The sequence below is a fragment of the Ascaphus truei genome, chromosome 3 (genome assembly GCF_040206685.1).
Source record: "Ascaphus truei isolate aAscTru1 chromosome 3, aAscTru1.hap1, whole genome shotgun sequence".
NCBI classification, from domain to species: Eukaryota; Metazoa; Chordata; class Amphibia; order Anura; family Ascaphidae; genus Ascaphus; species Ascaphus truei.
The window spans coordinates 79,238,061-79,260,515 of NC_134485.1; the positions used below are offsets into that span (position 1 = coordinate 79,238,061).

Consider the following 22,455-nt stretch of genomic DNA (forward strand, 5'->3'; position numbering starts at 1 on the left):
ATTGTCTTGACAGTTTGATCCCAAATGGTTCAAAGGAAGACCGTACAAAATTGCACTCTATGATATGCAAGTATAGTGCTGCCACTTGTACTTACTCCATACAGTAGGATCTATTAAAAACCAAAATAATAAATTTTTATTACATCAAATATATTGTGACATAGTGAAATGAATAAAAAACATTAAAAATCCCTGTAGCCCTTTTTCAACCTTGTCTCGGGTCCGGCCTGTCAGGCGCCTTCGGCTCTGCAGGTTCCTGTCAGGCGCCTTCGACTCTGCAGGTTCCTGTCAGAAAGCTGAGTCCAGCCCCTCCGGCTCTTGTCACCGCCGCTTCTTCTTCCCGCTGTCACGTCGGACTCCGCCACAACGCCATCATGTCTCTCCTCACTGCCGGACGTGTGTGCGCCCGCATCTTAGGAGTTAAGAACTCTCCTTGTGTTCTGATTGCTGCTCGGCAAGCAAGCTCTTCCACAAACCTAAAAGATGTCCTGTCAGACCTCATCCCCAAAGAACAAACAAGAATCAAGAACTTTAAGCAGCAACATGGCAAGATCGTCATTGGACAGATCACAGTTTACATGGAATACGGTGGAATGAGAGGGATGAAAGGATTGGTTTATGAGACATCTGTCCTTGATCCTGATGAGGGCATCCGCTTCCGTGGCTACAGCATCCCTGAGTGCCAGAAGCTGCTGCCCAAGGCTCCTGGAGGTGATGAGTCACTGCCCGAGGGACTATTCGGGCTGTTGGTGACAGGAGAGGTGCCCACTCCGGAGCAGGTAAACTGGGTTTCTAAGGAATGGGCCAAGAGAGCTGCTCTTCCCTCCCATGTGGTGACCATGTTGGACAACTTTCCTACCAACCTGCACCCCATGTCCCAATTCAGTGCTGCCATCACTGCACTAAACAGCGAGACCAGCTTCGCTCGAGCCTACGCCGAAGGAATTAACTGAGCCAAGTACTGGGAGTTGATATATGAGGACTCTATGGATCTCATTGCCAAGCTCCCCTGCATTGCCGCCAAGATCTACCGCAACCTGTACCGTGAGGCAAGCAGCATCGGAGCCATCGACTCAAACCTGGACTGGTCCCATAACTTCACCAACATGCTAGGTTATACAGAGCCACAGTTCATTGAACTCATGAGGCTTTATCTCACCATCCATAGTGACCACGAAGATGGCAATGTTAGCGCTCACACCAGCCATTTGGTGGGCAGCACCCTCTCCGATCCTTACCTCTCCTTCTCTGCTGCAATGAATGGACTAGCAGGTCCTCTGCATGGACTGGCCAACCAAGAATTCCTTGGGTGGCTGACAAGCCTGCAGAAGGATCTAGGTGGGGAGGTGTCAGATGAGCAGCTTCGAGATTATATCTGGAACACACTGAACTCTGGCAGGGTGGTACCTGGGTACGGTCACGCCGTGCTACGGAAGACTGACCCCCGCTACATGTGCCAGAGAGAGTTTGCCATGAAGCACCTTCCCAACGACCCTATGTTCAAACTGGTGGCTCAGCTTTACAAGATTGTGCCCAATGTGTTGCTGGAACAGGGCAAAGCCAAGAACCCCTGGCCTAATGTGGATGCTCACAGTGGAGTCCTCCTACAGTAATACGGCATGAAGGAGATGAATTACTACACTGTTCTTTTTGAGGTGTCACGGGCCCTGGGTGTACTGGCTCAGCTCATCTGGAGCCGGGCACTCAGCTTCCCTCTCGAGAGGCCCAAATCCATGAGCACAGATGGCCTGATGCAGCTGGTCGGACCCAAGTCTGGTTAATCGGCATGAGAAGTGCAGGAGCTTCACCCCTCCATGTGGAGGGCTTGTTGTAAAGACAGTACACCTTTCGTTTCAACAGACTGCTTTGCACCCCACTATTTTCTGGGTGCTGACAAGACAACACTTCTGGTTATTTATGCTGAAAACACATCTCAACTTACTGTTTACTCCTTCCCTGGTGGAGAGCTGCATTCAGTTCTCCATCATGAAAGGGTTTCTTGTGCTGCCGGTAGAAATCCGACCTTGTGGAGGGTAAGGGGTACTGAGCTTCTCTAGATCGTACACCATTACACACCTAACAATCCTCTTCATTTTGCCTATTGATAAATGTCACAATAAACACAATGTACCGTGCTCATTTAGCACTGTATTAAAACCATACAGAAGCAGCCTGGCTAGTACTCAAAAACAAATGCCCACTAAAAGATACATTTGCTTATTTCTGTTGATGGGGGTTGTGGGCTAGCTCTTTATCAGATGAATGGGCATATCTTAAGAGTTTAGTGGCACAAACACCATAAGCCTCATTTTCAGTTCTGAAACACTATGGCCAATATTTACTAAGCGGTGTTATGCTGGAAAATACCTCATGTCCCATTCACTTCAGTGGGTGCCAGCAGATGTCTTCTGGCACAGCACTGCTTAGTAAATATTCGTATTGATCTCATGAACTGCAGGTTTCAACCCCATTAAATGCCAGAGGGGCACATGGCAAGGCAATTCATAGGATGAAATCACCAATGTATCCCCTCTGGTGCCCTTGGCATGTATGACACATTGCAAAGCATTATATTTCAGACCTCTCTAACACTCATCAAGGTAGGAGGGAAAGGAATCGTGTCATGGTAGATGCCATCACCTGGCCATTCTTCCCTCTTAGACTACCTGCTAGCTGCTCTCCTAGGATTTTGTCCCCCAGTGGTATAGTTTTTCTTTCATCAACTTATCACTTGAGCTTGTTTATAAGGGAGGAGATCCAGGAAATTTCCATCAGGGCCGTTTGCTGTGTATACCTGCAGCTGTTGGTCTTTTCTGATTTTGGTCCCTCCTTAAGTAAAGCTTTATTGCTTGCGGCTTTATTTTTTTTAATGGAAGTTATCCCTTCTCCTTTCCTGCCTCGCCTCACGTGTTATCTGTCAGACCACGAAAATGTGAGAGCAATGTGTGTTTTTCTTGTGCGTGTTGAAAGGCAGAATCACTGTAACTGAGACGGTCACGTTTTCAGCCCCGTTTTACTTCTGTTCTGTAGACTACTTTTGTCTCCATTACCTTGACTTGTCCCTCCCTTGTCTTGTGGACCTATGGGGTAATTCTATATAAGTCAAAGCAGCCGTTCAGATTGTTTTCGGACGAAAATCTTTTTTGAAGTCTTTGCAGAATATGACCTGTCCGCAGAGCAATGGGTTGTAGGTCCCACCTCCCGTGGACGTAAAACAAAGCGAAATGAACTCTCTTCTATCCTTACCCAAGTCCTTTGTTTTGTTTGCAACTTTCTTTATGTGCGGCGTCATTTGTCATCTACATGCCTACTGAATTTGGACAATATTTAATACACTCCTCCACCACCAACAATCTCCCTATTCCTCAGTGATTCTTCCTGCCCCACGTTGTCATCCGTGCAGACAAACCCGCCAGCAAATGCTGTGCAACAATTATGGATGAATGTTCCAAGTCGCAATAGACTTAAGGTTGTTCTGTATAAATGCAAAATAAATGTTTTTATTAACAACAACATAATTTTTTTTTTAAAAAACCCCGTAGTGGAGTACTAGAATAGGCAGTACACAATATTGTATCTGATAGTATTCTGCCCCAGTATTCTATTGCGACAACCAATAGGTGATTAGACCTTGGAAACCTATATTATGAACTGTTTAGGTGATAAGTGGGACCTATATCTCCAAACAATATGGAGTCCCTGCAACCATGTACACTAACACATGCCAATTACATTCATAGGTGTGTCATAATAAAATATAGTATTTGTATTAGATGTACTAACTGAGACAAGAGATTTTTCAGTATTGAGGTGTATTCCATCAGGGTTGCATCCTTGACTAAGAAAGCAGCATCCTCTGGATTGGATTGGACTTTTTAGGCAATATAAAAAAAGATATGTATAGCCATTTATAATTAATGACATTTGTCCTGGAACAGGATTGTTTATTTCTCTGTATTTTTCATGCTCTCGGGCTGCCTGCCCTCCCCAGCTCAAGTTACATGATTTTCCCTGCTCTGAAGCAGCCAGAGCTGTGTATATTGCAACATAGTTGTTACAAGCAATCCCCTTTTACACAGCCTCTACTCAGTTGCCCTGGCAACCTAGCAATAGTCACAGTTGAGATTGGTTTAGTCCTCTCCCCCTGCTTTATCTGCATAATGTTATGCCCCTTAGTCTGTTCCTGTCTGACAGGAAAGTGCGCTCTCTTTTCCAACAAGCAGCCAAAGTGAGTAGACACTTCTTCCACTGCTCCCTCAGAAAGGGAAATCCTTTTTACCTTCCCCTCAGAGTAGCACTCCCCATAGCAGAACACCTTCCTCTTATAGGTTATTTTCCTGTATACAACAAAAAACAAAAATACCCAAAACTACTTCCAATGTGACAAGAATACACAGTGCAATACCTATATATCTCTTGTAAAAATGGTCATTTAGTTTAACCCTTTAGCCACAGCGGCTTAAGCCTGCTGCCCCTTACAAGGCATGACCAGAGCAGGGCCTAACTGGGTTAAAATTACAGGAAGAATGATCACATTGGATCTGTCGTAACCTGGCAAAATGAAACTGACCTGCCAACTTGGAAAGTGGGGTGGGGCAAGCTTAAACCTTGGGGGGGAGGGACCACTACCCTCCCATAAGCAACTGAGACCAGCTGCACAGTTAACAAAATACACAGATTCCCAACAAGCTCTGAGAAACTCCAACCATTACAACATAATATATATATATATATATGCATATAAGTGTCAAAAGGAGTGCTAGTGGGCGTCGCTATGTATACACCAAAAATCAAAAATGCCCAAAGGTACTTCCAATGTGACAAGAATACACAGTGCAATACCTCTATATCTCTTGTAAAAAGGGTCATTTAGTTTAACCCTTTGGCCAAAGCGTCTTAAGCCTGCTGCCCCTTACATGGAGACTGATCAGAGATGAGGGACACCTGGGTGATTCTTTAGACTATAAATAAGAGACACTTGGGGGCTGTTAGTATGCCAGCTATACATGAAAAAGGCAGTTGTATCTGCCAAAACGTCAGAGCAATATTGGATGAAGTTGTTTTCTACAGAGATACAGAGAATACAGAGGTTTGGCTGTAATGATAAAAAGCTGAATCAAGTATTTTTAGTCTCTTGAAATCGCACCATCATCCTCCTCCTATGGGGGTTTAGAAGATATCTTGCGCCTAAAAAATAAAACATTGCAAAATAAGTGCAATCTCTTTTTATAGGCCAAAAACGTTTATAACAAAGCAATATACCAAGGCATTCAGAGTCACAGGACCCGAGAAGATAAACTTCACAGATACTTTTCTTTCTAACATATTTGCAAATCTTGATGAGGAGTTTTACATTAGTCATTTGTGCTTATACATAAAACTGAGCACATTACAATATACACCCGTGCCCTCCAACATCATTTATGGGGCTCAGGTGCTGAATGATAGTTCACCATGGGGAGTCTTTGGGTTGTTGAGCGGCAGGGGCCTTAGTACCTGAAATTCAACTCCTGGGAGAGCTCGGGCCCTTTAGAGTGAACAGAGGTGGCCTGTCGTATGCAGAAGGCACACCCAGACAAGACCTCCAACCCAGGTGGAGACTTTAGTCCTGGGGGCTGTTGAGTAGGGGAACATTTTGCTTCCCACATCGCTGGCTCTGCGAGGTCCCCCCTCTCTTACAATCTTACAATCACTCTCTCTCGTTCACTTTCACCCATCTCTCTCCCCCTTTCCCCCTCCCTCTCTCTCCATTTCCCATTACCTTACACTTTTCCTCTCCCTCTCACACACCACTCTCACTCTTCCCCATTCTCTCCCCCTCTCTCTTTTACTCTTATCCATTATCTCCCCCTCTCTATCTTACTCCCCCATCTCTTTACTTCTGCCTCTCTTTATCCAACCCCCCTCTTTCTTTCTAATTCCCCCTTCTCTCTCTTACTCCCTCTCTTAATCCTCCCCATTTCTCTTTCTTTCTCCCCCATCTGTCTCTTCCCCATTTCTTGGCCCTGCAGCAAGGTGCTGGAGGGTGGCAGGCTCACCCAGGAATCAGAGTGGAGAGGGAGACTCCAGAGGGGAAATTAGCAGAAGTTAGGCCCAACATCAACTATATCCCAATTTTATTTCTAGATCGACCAAGGCCCCCCAAACATGCGGGGCACGAAAGATTTGTCCTGGCTCTCCTCCCTGTTGTTGGCCCTGTGTACACCAATTCTAAATATAATTACATACTGTAGGTTCTCTGTCTTTGAGAAAAAGTATGTGCATTTCTGCAAGTCTTTCACAGGTTCCACAATCGTGATTGATTTACTCCATTGTCACATGTCATACATGTGTGCTACATTGCAAATAAAGATTCTGCTAGGTGACCTTTTGTGCTTATAATCTATTTTACATGGTATTTCCATGGCTTTTACTTGCTGCATTACACAACTTGAGCAGCTAATCCTGGTATAAAGTGTAGAACCAGTGGACTCACCCAAAGACAGCAGTTTTGTCAGTTTGGACTGATCGGTTTGAGAAAGGTCACTGAATCTGCATTGTAAAGCTGAAAACCCAAGAAAATTAGCTATGGTGGGTAAAAAATTGGACAGATATTTCTCTAGAATACTTATTATAACTATAGATTAACAAAGAAATCAGTACAATTCACACGTATGGTGGGTAAAAAACGTTAAAACCTCAGTTTTTACAAAAAGTTAAGGCAAAGGTACACGAGTCTATTCCCAGGTCTCACGCAGGTTCTCCAAGCATGTTCTGATCTTTGAAATTCAATACTTAGCTAAATGTACATGTATGTATATCTTTAGTTATATAGCACCGACAGTGTACTCAGCGCTTTACAAAGACAATACAGTACAGGGAATTATAATTAATACAATAAGCGCAGCAAAGTTAGACAGTAGGAAATTGAAATCTCTGCCCCGGAAAGCTTACAATCTAAGTGGTATTTTTGGGAAATGTAGGGGTCTATTGTGGTAGCTCCGAAGTGTGACAAACCACTTCTAAAGTACCTTTCCCACCTTTCCCACTCTGATTGGCATGCATTGCTATTCTGTAAACCCTTATTCCATGGCCAAACCACGTCTAAACTGATTTTTTTTAGCTCTGCCAGTTCGATCGTTTTTTTTCTACCCATATCTGCTATTCTCGAAGCTCTGTTATGCAAACCGCTTCTAAAAACTCGCGTTCTTTTAATACATTTTTTTACGTAACACCACCTAAATGTTGGCAAGATAGGCATTGCAAGATACATCCAGAGCCTGAAATCTAGGTTTGGCTGAGAGAGCAAAACCCATAAATCAGACTGAGGATGGTCAGCACCACCTCTGGTCATTCCGCTTCTAAAGCAAGTACAAATTGGGTGGATTGGCTGAAGCCATGCGGGTTGTCACTTTTTTTTAGACACGGTTTAGAAGAAGGGGTTTGCAATAAAGAATAGGATTTTGTCTCACTTTTCATTCCGCTACTTTTGAACAGATCAAACCGTGCATTTTGGCAATGGCACCTTCCGAGCTACTAGAATAAGTCCCTTACTGAGACAACAGGTGAGGGAATAAGTGCAGTAGATGTCAGTGCTTGGCCACAATTGTTGGTAGGAGAGACTGTGGGTGTGGGACAGGAGCCATGAGTCCAGGTTATTGGGATGCTTCATTTAAGAGGTGAGTTTTAAGGTTGGTTGATATTACATTTGATGGGTTAACACCATTAGCAGGGAGGGAGTGGAAGGCAGGCGTGGGCGAGAGCAGGTGTGAATAAATCTGGGTCCAAGATTCAGAGAGATATCCCCAGCAGCAGAAGCAGGAGTAGAGACAGGAGGTGATGAGGATTTGCGGGGGTGCTTTTTATTGAGGGATATATAAGATGTTGTGAAAGAGGTTTGTAAATAGTGGTGCGGTGTATGGGGACATGCATAGGTGGAGGGAAGGAGAGGTGAAATGTGGATAGAAGGAGGAAAGTGGGGAAGTTGGAGAGTAGAAACGTTTATAAAGGAATGAGGAAACAGCATACAGGAAAAGCAACAGGGGAGGCATAATGAAATGCAGTGGGCAAAGAGAGAAAGGTAGGAGAAGTCCCAGGTATTGGAGAATATGAGGAGTAGAAGTTGAAAGACCAAGTGTATAAATCAGGCTTGGAAGGGCAGTTTAGCACTGAAGATTACACAGCAGTTTAGAAAGGCAATTTGTAGATTAGTAAAAAGTCTCAGAAGTTTTTGAAAGCCAAGTTCTCACAGTTGAAGAGTTGTTGGCAAATTGCAGTTCCTCTTGTATTCTTCCTCTCCAATGCAACTTCAATGTTAACTCCACAAACACTTCATACAGTATGTGACACTTAAGATGTTACACAGCCAGGCTTTACAGTATGTCATAATAAAGCCATGTAAGAGTTATAGTTTGTGTGCAGTATGGAAACCATGAGGTTAAGCCCTTACTAAAATAACTTTATTTCTGGCTATGCAGAAATGTGCTATAAAACATTACGGGCTCATGGCTTTAATGGCAATCAAACGATTAAATAATTGCATTCCTTTTGTTCAGTTACTAACCATACTTAACTGTTTATATAACACTGATAAAAAGGGTCAGTTGATGGGTTGCATACACTCATGCTTATCTGGATTGAAGAGCTTCAAAGTTGATCCTATACTTTCCTAATCATGGGTGATGGAAAGGACATTTTATTTCGTGTCATTAGAGAGTAACATTAATGAAGATAATTCAGGTTCGTTACAATTTTAAGTGATATATAAATCTCAAGTATACACGATCGTAATCATGTGAAAAGTAAGAATATATCATTTTTACAAATAGCAGTTAAGCCAATTCCCCCCCAAGGGGGACTGTCACCTGTGGTACTTATGCGCCCGACAAATTAATCTGAATGAAAGGGTGAGTGCCATTAATGTGGTGATGGGGAGGCGTGGCGGAGGCATTACCAGGCTGGCTCACCCTCATTGGCTGAAACGCTCACGCGACGTGAAAAAACGAAATTATTTGTCTTTTCCAAAATCTGCCGCACGGTCGCTCCTCGCGCGCACTAAGACCGGCCCAATAGAGCTGCTGCAGTTTGTTTGCGCGCGCCTTCGCGCTTACTATAATCGCGGCCGTATAGTGCCCTGCAGGGAGGCGAGTGGCACAAATGGGAGGCCAGTTGTTGTTAACCTCTTCCAGACACAAACACACAGACAGGTATGTACCTTTACAGATTTACATATTACATGCCCATATATTGAATCTGAAATTCTACAGTTAAACCACTAAATTGTGCTAGTGGAAAAGGCTTGGGTGAGCGTTTGTTTTAGAGTCCCCCTCTTAACTAGGCTGCTTTTATTTTCAATATGTTTCTTATTCTTAGTTCTTAGTTCTGCATTAAACTGATCATAAACAAAAGGCCAAATAGAAACGTAGACAACGTACGTTTTCCAACCTGGTTCCAATTGTTTATGAATTGTATGGGGCTTTAAATATTATTGTACGATCTCTGCTGTAAACATCAAAATGATGCGGTGAAGGGAAACAGTGGGGCAGTGGGAGGGGATAAGTGACGTTTCTTGCAGGCACATTGTGAGAAGAGATTGTTCACGGGTTAATAGGACAGGAGGACCAATAAAAAAAAAAGTTAAATGGTCCAGCAGTATTGGGACAGTATTTCAAAGGATTTTACTATTTATTATAGGCTAAAGCTGGTAAATTCTGTGCATTATTGAAACCCCTGCTCTCTGATTGGTTAAAATTCTGGATATTATCCAATCAGTAATGGCCTAGAATTTTTGGCACTCTGCCAAGTTTTTCAGCCAATCAGCTTTCAGTTTTCATTCACAAAGAGTGAAATTTGCTCTTAGGCAGGGGAGGTGATTGGACAGAAGGCACCAGCAAGGCACTGACTCCTCCCTCTCCCTGCCTACAGAGAGCTCAGCACAGGAGAGTGAGGGCAAAGTTTTGTGTGTCTGTTGTGTGTTTTGTGGGTGTAAAGGGGGCCAGCAGAGTGTTTTATTAGTGTGTGTGTCTTCTGTTGGTGTGTGTTTTGTGGGTGTAGAGGGGGCAGCAGAGTCTTGTTGGTGTGTGTCTGCTGTGTGTGTTTTGTTGGTGTAGAGGGGGAGCTGCAGTATGTGTGTCTTCAGTGTGTGTTTTGTTGGAGGAGGAGGGGTGCAGAGTGTTTTGTGTGTGTGTGTGTCTGCAGTGTGTGGATTTACAGGGGGCTGCAGTGGGTGTAGAAGGAAGGCTGCTTTTGATTTTTGTGTGTTTTGTAGGTGCAGAGGGGGGGCTGCAGTGTGTGTTTTGTGGGTGGAGGAGGGGTGCAGAGTGTTTTGTGTGTGTCTCTCTCTGCAGTGTATGTTTTGTGGATGTAGATCTGGCAGTCTGTTGGTGTGTGTGTCTGTGTTTTGTGGGTGGAGGAGGGGTGCAGAGTGTTTTGTGTGTGTCTGCAGTGTGTGGTTTTACATGGGGGCTGCAGTGGGTGTATAGGGGGGCTGCTGGTCTGTGTTTTATGGATGTTGTATGGATTTTGTTTGTGTGTGTATGCAGTGTGTTTAGAGGGGGGCTGCAGTGTGTGTGTGTGTGTGTGTGTGTGTGTGTGTGTGTGTGTGTGTGTGTGTGTGTGTGTGTGTGTGTGTGTGTGTGTGTGTGTGTGTGTGTGTGTGTGTGTAGACAGTGGAGGAGGGCTGCAGAGTGTGTTTAGGTTTGTGTGTGTCTGTGTTTGTGGGTGTAGAGGGGGGCTGCTGTGTGTGTTTTGTGAGTGTAGTGGGTGGAGTAGGGCTGCAGTGTGTTTTGTGGGTGTAGAGGAGGGGGGCTGCACAGTGGGTAGGGGGGACTGCAGAGTGTGTTTGTGTATATAGGGGGGGTTGCAAAGTGTGTGTGTGTGTGTGTGTGTGTATAGAGGGGGCTGTGTGTATGTACAATTTCCTTTTAATAAACTTGCAGTAAAAGCATAAGAATATAGACAATCATGCTGATAAAAATCAATATGACTACAAAAATTTATCTCTTTTTATGAAAAATTAAAAAAAAAAAAAAATAAGCCTATATTTAGCCTATAATAGTAATGTAGCCAGGTACCCTCTGGCTCCCCGGTCCTCCGTTTCCCCCTCTCTTACCTTCGCCATGGTGGGGGTAGTTGCGGGTGGTGACGGGCTGGCCGGCGGCTCCCTCTGCAGGGCGCCGCCATCTTTGATGTATTCGCGCATATGCAGTAGCGACGCAGTGGCCATTTTGGTGTTGGAGAACTGTCAAAAGAGGCGCTCCATACTGCAGGGACGGCCCACAGTCGTGCATGCGCCGTTAGCGGCGGCCATTAGAAGTTTGCGCATGCACAGTGCAGATCGCAGGGGCTGGAGCACATGTGATGCCACAACAGCCAATAGGGATTACAGATTTCCCTGAGGGAGATATACATTCTTTCGCTCTGCACAGGAAGAGCAGTTGGTGCTGGGATAAGGTAGGGTGAGGTAGTGTGTAGGGAGCAAGTGGCTCTTACACATGGCCAGGTTACCCCCTAGGCCCCAGCTAGGCACAACTCACCTTTCAGTTTGTGCTGCTGTAGGGAAGGCCCCTTAGGTAGGGACCCTGCCCTTAGCAGAGTGTAAGATTAGGGACACAGCTGCCGTGCTGCAAGACCCTGATAAGTGTGGTCTAGGATCAGACTACCTCACTGCAGATAGAGATGTGCAGTGAGATCACTCAGAAGGAGACTATTCCCCAGGAGGAGGACGTCATCGCTTCGGCGTTGGATGCAGACCGATCTCCTGGCTTTTGTTTTGCTGTACCCGGGTGCAGGAGCACCGGGCAGGTACCATCCAAATCACCAAGTGCACCACCTATACACTTCATCTTAGTGGGCAGCGCTGTTCCACACTTGAGTGGTGGTGCGGGACTATTGGTGACTTTTGGGGACTCCTGAGTACACAGGGCTTGTGGGTTTAAGCCCTGCGAGGTGACCAGGTAGTTGTGCCTAGTAGTGTTATAGAGGGACACTGTCTTATTATTGATGTATGCTGTATTGTGTTTATCTGCCCCTATAGTAAACCTGTTTTATATATACCTTTGGTGTATGTGGTTAATGTATGTGGGTCCTGTGTCAGGGTCATTCTGCTCTTAGAATCCTACACAGGTGGAGGCGCTGTTTATGTAAGATCATTCCAGGCTCTCACTGCAGAGGTTTAGTCCTCACGTGAACCTGACAGGTAAAAGCACCACACACACCTGGTAATGCATATAGATTCCCCTCACATGCACTCTATCTGCGATTGGGGGAGGGGGAAAGTAATAATCCCCTCAGAACAGGGCATTACTGGCCACTAATGCCCTGGCTGGGTTACAGTCCCTCGGCTTCGCCTCGGTCCTTCAATTCTTCCAGCCAGGGCATTATTGGCCAGTAATGCTCTGTTCTTCGGGGATTATTACTTAAACACCGGGGAGGTGGGGGTAAGGAAGGTATGGCTGTGAGATAGTAAATCTGGCAAGAATGTCACAAACAAGAAGGTTTCATTTTATATTTTACATTTCGTTGTTTAATATTCTTCTGTTAATTAAAACAGTGTATTATCCTCTACCATTTGATGTGTTTTAGCTAAATATATGTGGGTACAAATTGCTGCTTTAAATTCCTCTAAAATTAACGGTTTGCATGGTAACCCTTCAGTCCTGTTGTAGATTTGTAAGGGGTCAATAACTTGAAGGCTTTCAATGATGCTGGCTGAGGCTAGAACATGGCGATTGCTTCATAAATATGCTGACTGAATAGCATGAAGATGCTGACCACATAGCATGAAGTTGCTTGCTGTGTTCTAGAAATACTAAATATAAACCAGCCCACTCACATCATTGGGAACAAACAATAAATCCTAACTGTCACTGCTAGTCACTTTTCCTCTTTTTTTCCCTGGTGCCCTGACTTGTAATACTAAAAAATAATAACAAATGTTTATCTCATAAGAAATTATTACTAAAGCCTTTGTGGTGCTTCACCAAAGACCCGTAAGAAATAGGAGCAATGTTGGTTTTTGATGCTGAACACATTGGCCATTGATCATAATCTTCCTTGATTCTTGGACATACTGTAATTTGTACCCGTGTGCATACTGATTTCCTTACACCTGTTCCCCAGCAGGCGATGTCACATCTGTCTTCATTAATTTACTCTGTGTGTAGCCTCCTCTAAACTTCACATTTTAAAATGTGTCTGTGAGGGCTGGGGAGTCACGCCGCCCTTGGCGTGCTCCCAGCAGGACTTTAGCCACCACCACCGGCGCGCGCACCACTGGGACTGAGGTGCACATCCGTGTCTGCTGCCTCCAGCTGCGGACGCGCTCTGCACACGCGCGGTCGCGCGCACGCCCCCATTCACGGGCGCACGCTCTCCTCTCAAGCATAGGTGCCTCCTGCACCTGGAACCTATTTCGCTGCAGTCTCCTCCTTCCAGCTTATCATTGGTGAGCCCTCCTACTTATTCTCTGTTCTCCATTCACTCATCGGCTGAGCATAGTCTAAGTTCCTGTGTTCAACTCTCTTGTGCCTTGCCTTGTTCACAGTCTCTCGCTACCTTGCCCTGCTCTGCTTCAGTGACTTCCTGTGTACTGACCCGGCTTTACTCTTGGACTCCGCACCTCTGGCTCTCCACCTCGGCTTACCCAAAACGATCCGGACCTCTCCAACCCCGACCTTGGCTAAGTACTCACAATGATCCGGACCTCTCCAACCCCGACCTTGGCTAAGTACTCACAATGATCCGGACCTCTCCAACCCCGACCTTGGCTAAGTACTCACAATGATCCGGACCTCTCCAACCCCGACCTTGGCTAAGTACCTGCAACGATCCGTACCTCTCCAACCCCGACCCGGCTACCCTGACCAATCTGCAATCAAGACGCGCCCTCGCGGCTGTGGGTTGGTGTTATCTCTAATCCCCACCTCGGCCTCGCGGTCCCGTCTAGTTTGTGGTGAGCACAGCGTGACAGTGTCATATGTTCAGAGGTTAAGAAGTTATTTCTTACTTTCCCTACATTAAACCCATTCCTGGAAACATTGTCGGCGAGCGCCAATCAAAGGCTGAGTCTGGTAGGGTTGCGGGTTGTGTCTGGCTTCCTGTTATACCTCTGCCTTCGTGGATTATCTGACTGGTTGCAGCGGTTTGTCTGCATTCCCTGCAATATTTTAGAACCCATATTTTTGTAGCTCTCTGCAAAAATAGTTAACCCCTCTCTTGTTTTACATACCCCATAAGAGCTAGATGCATACCACTTCCGTTAGGAGATAACAGAAGAAAGCTACAAGAATTGAAAAGATCCAGTAATTGGAGATGATACATAAGCCGGCTCATGGAATAATTAATGTGACGCACAGATAAAGATACCCAGCACTCCACAAATCAAGAGTAAATAATATTTACTCTATCAGCACAGGCCAGACTTTGAAACAAGAAGAAATATAACAGCCAAAATAAGTCTAAACAGACATTGTTTGGAGCCACAAACCTGTTATTGGGTAAATCTCATTGGAAAAGTGAGAACAGTTTAAATTAAATGTACCCAGTTTAACAGTAGGCATTCAATGTATCCCCTCGTTACACAGCAAAATGGCTGCAAAGCCAAACCTCTGTAACTAGGTTGTCGCAAAACCTAACACAACTGCATTACCACTGCAGGTAACCATAGCAATGCGAAATATCAGTGCCGAGTTCCAACATTAGCACTTGAAATGAGCTTTTGCAGCAATGTACCATATGAATAGCAAAAACTATTGACATAGAAAGAACAATAACAATAAAGGCACTTGGTGTTGGTTATAATCACATAAAGCAAAATAGGGGCATGCTCCAATGCAGACTGTGCAGCTATAACTTCATTTACAGTGGTAAATAAAAGAAAACATTTTATGGTTTGGAGCTAAAACAAAACAGTACTAAGAAAGTAGACTGTCTACCCTAACCAGACGTTCAAAACTTTACTAGAGGGTTTTTTTTTAGAACAGCCGTAGTGTACATATACCTGTTCCGCAATAGCATACCCCTCACCAGATTACTTCATTTCTGTTGCTGCCTCTGACCTGGGATAAACGAGTATTTGTTGCAACTGCTAGTGCTTAGGTCAGTGATTTCCAAACTTTTTTGGGTCATGGAACTCTATATTGAGTAATTCTGCAGCCACCAACCCTCTCTAATAGCGCGTCTGAGATCAGATGCATTGTAAGGAACTCCAGCCCTCTCTAATAGCGCGTCTGAGATCAGATGCATTGTAAGGAACCCCAACCCTCTCTGATAGCGCGTCTGAGATCAGATGCATTGTAAGGAACCCCAACCCTCTCTAATAGTGCATCTGAGATCAGATGCATTGTAAGGAACTCCAGCCCTCTCTAATAGTGTGTCTGAGATCAGATGCATTGTAAGGAACTCCAGCCCTCTCTAATAGCGCGTCTGAGATCAGATGCATTGTAAGGAACCCCAACCCTCTCTAATAGCGCGTCTGAGATCAGATGCATTGTAAGGAACCCCAACCCTCTCTAATAGTGCATCTGAGATCAGATGCATTGTAAGGAACCCCAACCCTCTCTAATAGTGCATCTGAGATCAGATGCATAGTAAATTCTTCAGTAGTTGGTACAATTTTCAAATTACCTGAAAATTGTAGGGAACCCTTTAGAGAAGCTTGCGAAACCCAAGGATTACTAGTGTAGCCCCCTTGCTAAAATCAGGTCCCTTTTAGCATGTAGGCTATGGCAGCTGTTGGCAGTGTTGGGGTTAAACCCCTTGCACACGGTATACCATTTAAGAGCAATTCTTGGTTTCAGTTAGAATTCTAACATAATAGAACCTAGGATGTTGATTTCTTCCTTTTTCAATGGGATATCATAAGTACTAAAGCATTATCCTATAAACCAGGGGAGCACAAAGTAGGGGGCGCTAGATTTTCTGGGGGGCGCGGCTGTTATAGAGGTCCCGCGCTTCCCCGCAAGCATTTAAAATAAATGTAGGGGATCGCGTGAGGCCTCTGTAACTCACCTTGGTTCCAACTACGCGTCTCCATGACAACCGACGTCAAATGCCGCAGTGGGGTCGTGCGCGGTGGGGGGGGGGGGCACGACCCAGATGGGAGAGGAAAAAGGGGGGTGCATAAAGGTAAGTTTGCGCACCCCTGCTATAAGCAACCCTAGAATTTTCGGATCTATGTAGCGATATTGTGGTTATCAAGTGTGTAATCCTATACCTTAAAACACACCGTAAATAGCGTTTTTAGGCACTAGACACACTAGCGCATATATTAGGATTTTAGATCGTCTGCCTTTTTTGTTGTTTTGTTCTATATGAAAATGTATTTATTTTTTTCCAATAAGTAGAGGAGCGTGCCTCGATTGGGTTCCTTTCTCTCTCATGTAGTGCATGTACTAATTTCCCTGATAGCACCCCTCTAGAAAGTTAATATTAGGCTGAGCAGGGACCCTCCCTCTGTCTCCCGGAATGCGTCAGATCTCCCGATGTTTTGTCAGCTGCTCGCAGCTCACGTGCGAGTGCGTCGTTGCCGTGAAAAAATTAGCTTTAGTATTGGTTGCAATACTACGTGGTAATGATCGGTGGCGCTAGTGTGCCTTCAAATCTAAATGCAATGCAACCCGTCCCTTATTCCCCTTCATTCCATATGATATGAACAATATCAGATCCTACCAAGAAGTCATGGAGATCGGAATATGAAAATGTACCTATTTTGGAATAATTCTCCTCTTGTTGAATTGTAATTTTGTAATACAAATGAATGATTTTTATCCGAAATTTGCCTCTGTCACAAAGATGATAAGGGGATGGAAAGTGTTACATGTCCTGTCCAGCCTTAATGTAGAGACCCATATAAGGGTATCTACGTCATCCAGGGGGAAGGAAGAGATGGAGAGAAGGCTGCAGACGGCTGCACAGCTCATCTGAAAGGTGAGTACCGGTATCCCATCAAGCAAAAGTTTAACGCTGCGGGTCTCCCATTCAAAAACATGGCCCCCGCAGCGTTAAGCCTTCTAGACCACAAACCTTGCCTGTTATTGGGAGCGCAAAAGGGGGAGTTGAGCGGGTGTGTTCAGGCCGCGGGTTTCCGAAGGTTTCTTCACGGCCACATGGACAGTAAGTCTTACTACATCTGTATATCCTCTAGCTATCTTTGATTTAAAAGAAATATCAATGAAAACCTATTCTAGTGTACAGTATATGTTTGTTTTTACAATTCTATTCAGCCCTGATCACTGCAACATTGGAGTCACTAAACCAGTATCAAAGAATCTAGGATTTTAAGTCTTTCATTATTACACTATGAATAATGGGATGATTAGCCCTGCAGGTGTCTATATAAATTATGAGTGATCTTTCTATAATTTCAAATTAGGATGAATTCTTTCTACAGGATGACTGGTGAAAATTAGGAGCATGGATGGTTATGTTAAAGCTGCAGTTCAAGCAGCTCTTTAAAAAAAATATTTATTTTTTTCCATTCAATATAGGCATCAATACAACCTGCACACTGACAAGTGATTACCTAAGTTGCCGATATTACCTAAATTGCCGATCGATCCGTTCCCCTCTAATCGATTGCTTAGCATGGGGTTATTTAATTCAACGTTATTGCTGCAAAACAGTACCAGCGATGCAATTGGTGCACTGCTTGAGAGAGGCCAGGGCTCAAGAGCCAGAGACTGTCTCAGAAGAGGAAGGGGGTGTGACTTTGTAAATAGTTTCTATAGAAACAATTTGTTTTTAAATGCTACATGTATTTTCTCACAGTACAGAACTTATTTAGTAAAAAAAAAGAACACGTAGGATATTGCTTGAACTGCAGCTTTGAGAAGAGCAGTGTAGCTTCTCGTCACTTAATTCTTTTAGTAGCTCTGATCTTATGACAACCTGTAGCTAATTGTTCTTCTCTAAGATGTAACAATCTAACAAGTAAAGTCTTTTAAAAAAAAAAAAAAAAACAATCAAGATCTTAATGTCTTCTGGCAGCAATTCTATTAATTACAAAATGTCAAATTCCTCCTCTTTTTCCAATGTGACAGCCAGTTTGTCTATATTTATTAGCATAGAGAATTGATGTTGTAGCTCTTTTAAGCTCAAAGGGAAACACTTAATATATTGTATTCTAATTACTTTCTTGCTGCCAAAAGGTATTGGATTGACTATTTTAACGATTTGTTGATACATTTTCTCTCAGGCACTAGTTACGGAGATAGTGCAAGCTGTTGCCTAGAGAAAACTACAGTATACTTTAATAGTGTGAGGGTGTCATCAAAGAGCTTCAAAGTCTTTCTATAATTCCATAGACACTGCTTGAGGTGTGCATTTATTATGTTACACAACCTTCAAGTAATTGACTTGAATGGCAGTAAACGCAGGATAGCGTGCGTTGACCCGTAAATGGACCATAGTGAATCTCCCTTAAGGGTACCCACCTGGTTTTCTGGACTGTTTTGTTTTTGTACAAGGTGCACTCTATGTATTACCTTGTATTGCAATTTGCTTACAGATGTGTTAAATTAATTTTCTAACTTCTACATTTTAAAATATTTCCTAGCTATCAAACTTTACCCGGTGTGATGCTAGGGGATGATTTGTGGCCAGCATATTAAAAGGTTAAGCTCAGCCATTGTCCCTGCAAGTTATTATGGATGCCAAGTTCTTGACATAAGAACAGTATACCATTTTAGTGTGGCCAAAGTGGCCGACCAGAGTGTTTTTAAATGCAGTTTTATTTTATTTTGCCTCACGTAATGTAGGGTGCAAATGTATTTCTATGTCTCCTTTGTGTGTGCGATGCTGGTAATTCACTTAACCAGCAAGCACAGAAGGAAATCTGGGCCTGTTATCCAAATATCAGTGGGTGAAGTGCTTAGCGCATTGCTTTAGTGGGATGGGTGTGTACTCCGTCTGGGAAACATTGGCTTGAAAAGCAGAGCCTTTGTTCATCCCAGACTCTGAGGCATCTATCTCTGTGGGAGGTATTGGGCCTGCCCTAGGAACCATTGCTGGGTATTAGCCCCGTCGGCGCGATTCCTATTGGTCGGTTTGAATTTCCCACTCCACTTAATCCCACCCTTGTGGGTTGTCCTGTCCTGGAAGCACGGTCACCACCCGAGATGTTCCGGACCCAGTCCAGAGACTTTAACAAATAATCCCAGGATAACCACGTAGAATTTGTATTCCAGTTAGCTCACAACACCAAGCAGTGGGTTGCCGGGTGTAACTTTTAAAGGCCTCGTGGTCTTCGTAATTAAAGAGCAATTTTTGGTTACATTTATTTCTGATGTCCAGGAGTGGATCATGGCCCGCAAGCCGGTCACATCCCAACAGGTTGCCAAGATGGCAGATGAAATCTTGACAGTCCGACCCCAACTCTGTAGATGACCCAAGATGAGCATCTCCTCCAGCAGAAACCCCATGGTCTGACGTGTCCACTTGGAGAAAGGCTCCAGGCCGCCCCCACCCCCCCAGCTCCTAGTCCCACCTGAGGGTTGATTGACCTACAGTTCCCCAGGCAGAACTCCTCCCAGTGATTACCCGGTCAACACTGGCAACCAGTGGTCCGTCAACAAAAATGCACATTGGGTCTCCGCTGAAGTGAAACAGGGTATTGAATGGGAGATAGAGATGTTAGCTCTAGGGGTAATCCCAAAGTCCTGGGGCCCCAAAAAAGATGGTACTGCACCGACACACTTTATTCGAGCAAATACCCAGTATGTACCTGGCAGATACCTGGAATGCGCCGCTCCTCACCTCTGACAAGCCCCGTTGCGTTTGCCTTCCCAGCCTGGGTTCATGCCTGGCTGACGGGCGGCTGATCTGTTAAATGATAATGATTAGGATTTAATAGGCTGCAATGCTTCGCGTGTCTACCAGATGGCATAAATTCATGAATTGTAATGCAGTATATATATATATACTGTGCAATATTGCAGCCAGCGGGAATAAAATGCTTGAATCCCTGCCTGGAAAATACCTCAATGCACTCGGGCAGAAAACAGTCACAAACCTCAATACACCCGGGTATACCCGAATTCGTGGGACTAGCCGAGCTCGAATAAAGTGTGTCGCCAGTGTACCACCCAGTTCTGTGTGGACTACCGGTAGCTTAATGCCCGGTCTGTGTCGAATGCATACCCACATGGCAAGGGACTAGAAGGGGAAGAGCGCAGGTGCCGTGCCCCCCGCCCCCAGACAGTTTGCGCACCGCGGCTTTAGGCTACTCGTAACAGAACTTGAATGATATGCTAAAGCTTGTGTACATAGTGGAAAACATTTAACTTTAGGTACACTTGATGACATGGTACTATTTTTCCTCTGATTCCTTACCAGCAGCAGACATTGGGAGTGGTAAGTAACACCCATGTCACTTTCCTCTGGGATTAAGGCCTCAATTCGTTTCTCGGCCTCGTTAGTGAAGAGAAGGTAAACTGGTGTGAAAAGAAGGTGAATTATTGATGGAAGGTACATTTCTGCGCATTAATGCAACACCCAGTGTAATGCCTTTTTCTGTGCTGTTCTACAAATCCAGCCCAAAAAGGGTTAACTTCATTTGGAGTTAATGACATTTTAAAATGCCTGTTTTTCCTCTGTCTCATAGAGGTTATCAGAGTAAAAAACATTAATTTGTGATATATTAGAATTCAACATAGAGAGGGTCTGTTTTACCAATACACACGTGAATTTTCTTATTTCAACTTCAAGTCTCTTTGAAGAACCTGATATTATGTGGCAACGTATTTCGATTTTCTGTTTATATCCCGTTATTTTCTGCAACTGTCTACATTTCTATATTGTACTGGGTGTTTTTTGTCACATTTGTTTTCTGTAATTAAGCACTTTTGGTATATTAAATGTTAGATTTAATAAGTACAGTACTGTCTTTGGGCTTTAATTTGAACCTAGTACCTTTTAGAAGAAATTAACTAAATTTTAAGACACATTCTTCCTAGTAAACAGGAACCAAGGACTCTGCAGGTACAGTAAGTCCTGCAATTATTTTTGGTGGTGGCATCGTATAGAGGTGCAGTGACTTTTTTGGGGCAGGCATTGCTCATTTTGAGGGCCCTGCATAGAGGTAAATGAGTCTGCAGGATAGCTGGAAGTAAACCTTTTTTACATACACAACTCACAGGTGTGCCGTATGTGACACCCAGGAAATGCTGTTGATCAAGAAATGTTACTAGTGGTCGGGAATGGTATTAGTGGAAGAATAGATGGCACCCATGGACAGAAATACAGTAGGTTGGGGAAAAAAAAAGGTATTTGTGACAAGTAATATATATTATCCAAAGGCAAATGATAGTGGTGAAAGGGATATGTTTTTTTAACAGTAAATGTTTTTTGTGAAAGGGAAATGATATTGGTAGCCAAAGAAAAGTTCCCACATTGTATCAAGGAGGAGGAAGTCACCTGGTAACACCCCGACTTACTTAGGTCATTGCTGCCATTTTGTGGCATTCTATTATACTGTACTAGAGATGGACTAATTTTTCGGCAGAGTTTGTATTCGCCACAAAAATGTAAATTTTTTGAATATTCGCAAAATCACGGGGTTCAAATAACAGCCGCTCACACTTAAGGGAAAAAACAAAGTTTTCAAAAATTCAGGGGGAAAAATAAATAATTAACAAAAAAAATTTGTTGTTGAAAAAAGCAAAAAAGCAAATCTTAAATAAAGAGACAATATTGGGCTACTTCGTTCACATTTTTTGACCGTAGAGAATCCTTTGAAACACACACATTCTTAGCAAAAAATTAACTGTGAAGCGAATTTCGATACATTCACTCATCTCTACTGTACTGAACATGACAAATTAGTGTTTGAGAGTCATTGTTTAGCTGCTACATAAAGCAGATCGAGATTTATGGAAACACTTTCTGACCTTTTTCTAATGCCAAAATGCTATGAATTGGAAGAGTGCTCCAAACTTTCATTAACACAACACAGCACCAGAGAAGCATGAAAAGGTTAAAACGGACTCTTACTGGGACTGCATTAGGGCTGACTGCAGAATGCAGGCTAAGTACGTGGAATGTGATTTATAATTAATGTTAAGTGCCTCTGTTGATAATTTCACTAGTCCTGCTTTAAGTTACCTAGAGATGAAAAAACAACATTTAATCTCATACAGTTTAATGGACTTGACATGTGTGCGGGAGTTCCAATAATTCATGCATACATTGAGGGGCTGATGTGGTGTGATGTGCTGTGATGCATAAGATTTCAATGGTAATCAATGCATGATAATATTCAGAACAATGTGATGGGAATAGAATTTTTAATGCACAATCTGAGAGAGAAACATTTGCTAGATCTTGTAGATACTGTACATGCTGTATGTATTAACACATTAAACCCTGAAAGTCACATACTGTTAGTGCCTCAATTAGGTAATTATGACTTCATATAATGAAACAATTTATCATACAAATGTTAAAAGGCAGACTAGATACATCCATATGATAAAATTACAT

General features: G+C 43.7%; 1 pseudogene; it reads left to right on the top strand.

The window, feature by feature from the left end:
• Nucleotides 1–295: 295 nt before the first annotated feature.
• Nucleotides 296–1,892, top strand: LOC142491599 (citrate synthase, mitochondrial pseudogene; annotated as a pseudogene).
• The last annotated feature ends 20,563 nt before the right edge of the window (nucleotides 1,893–22,455 follow it).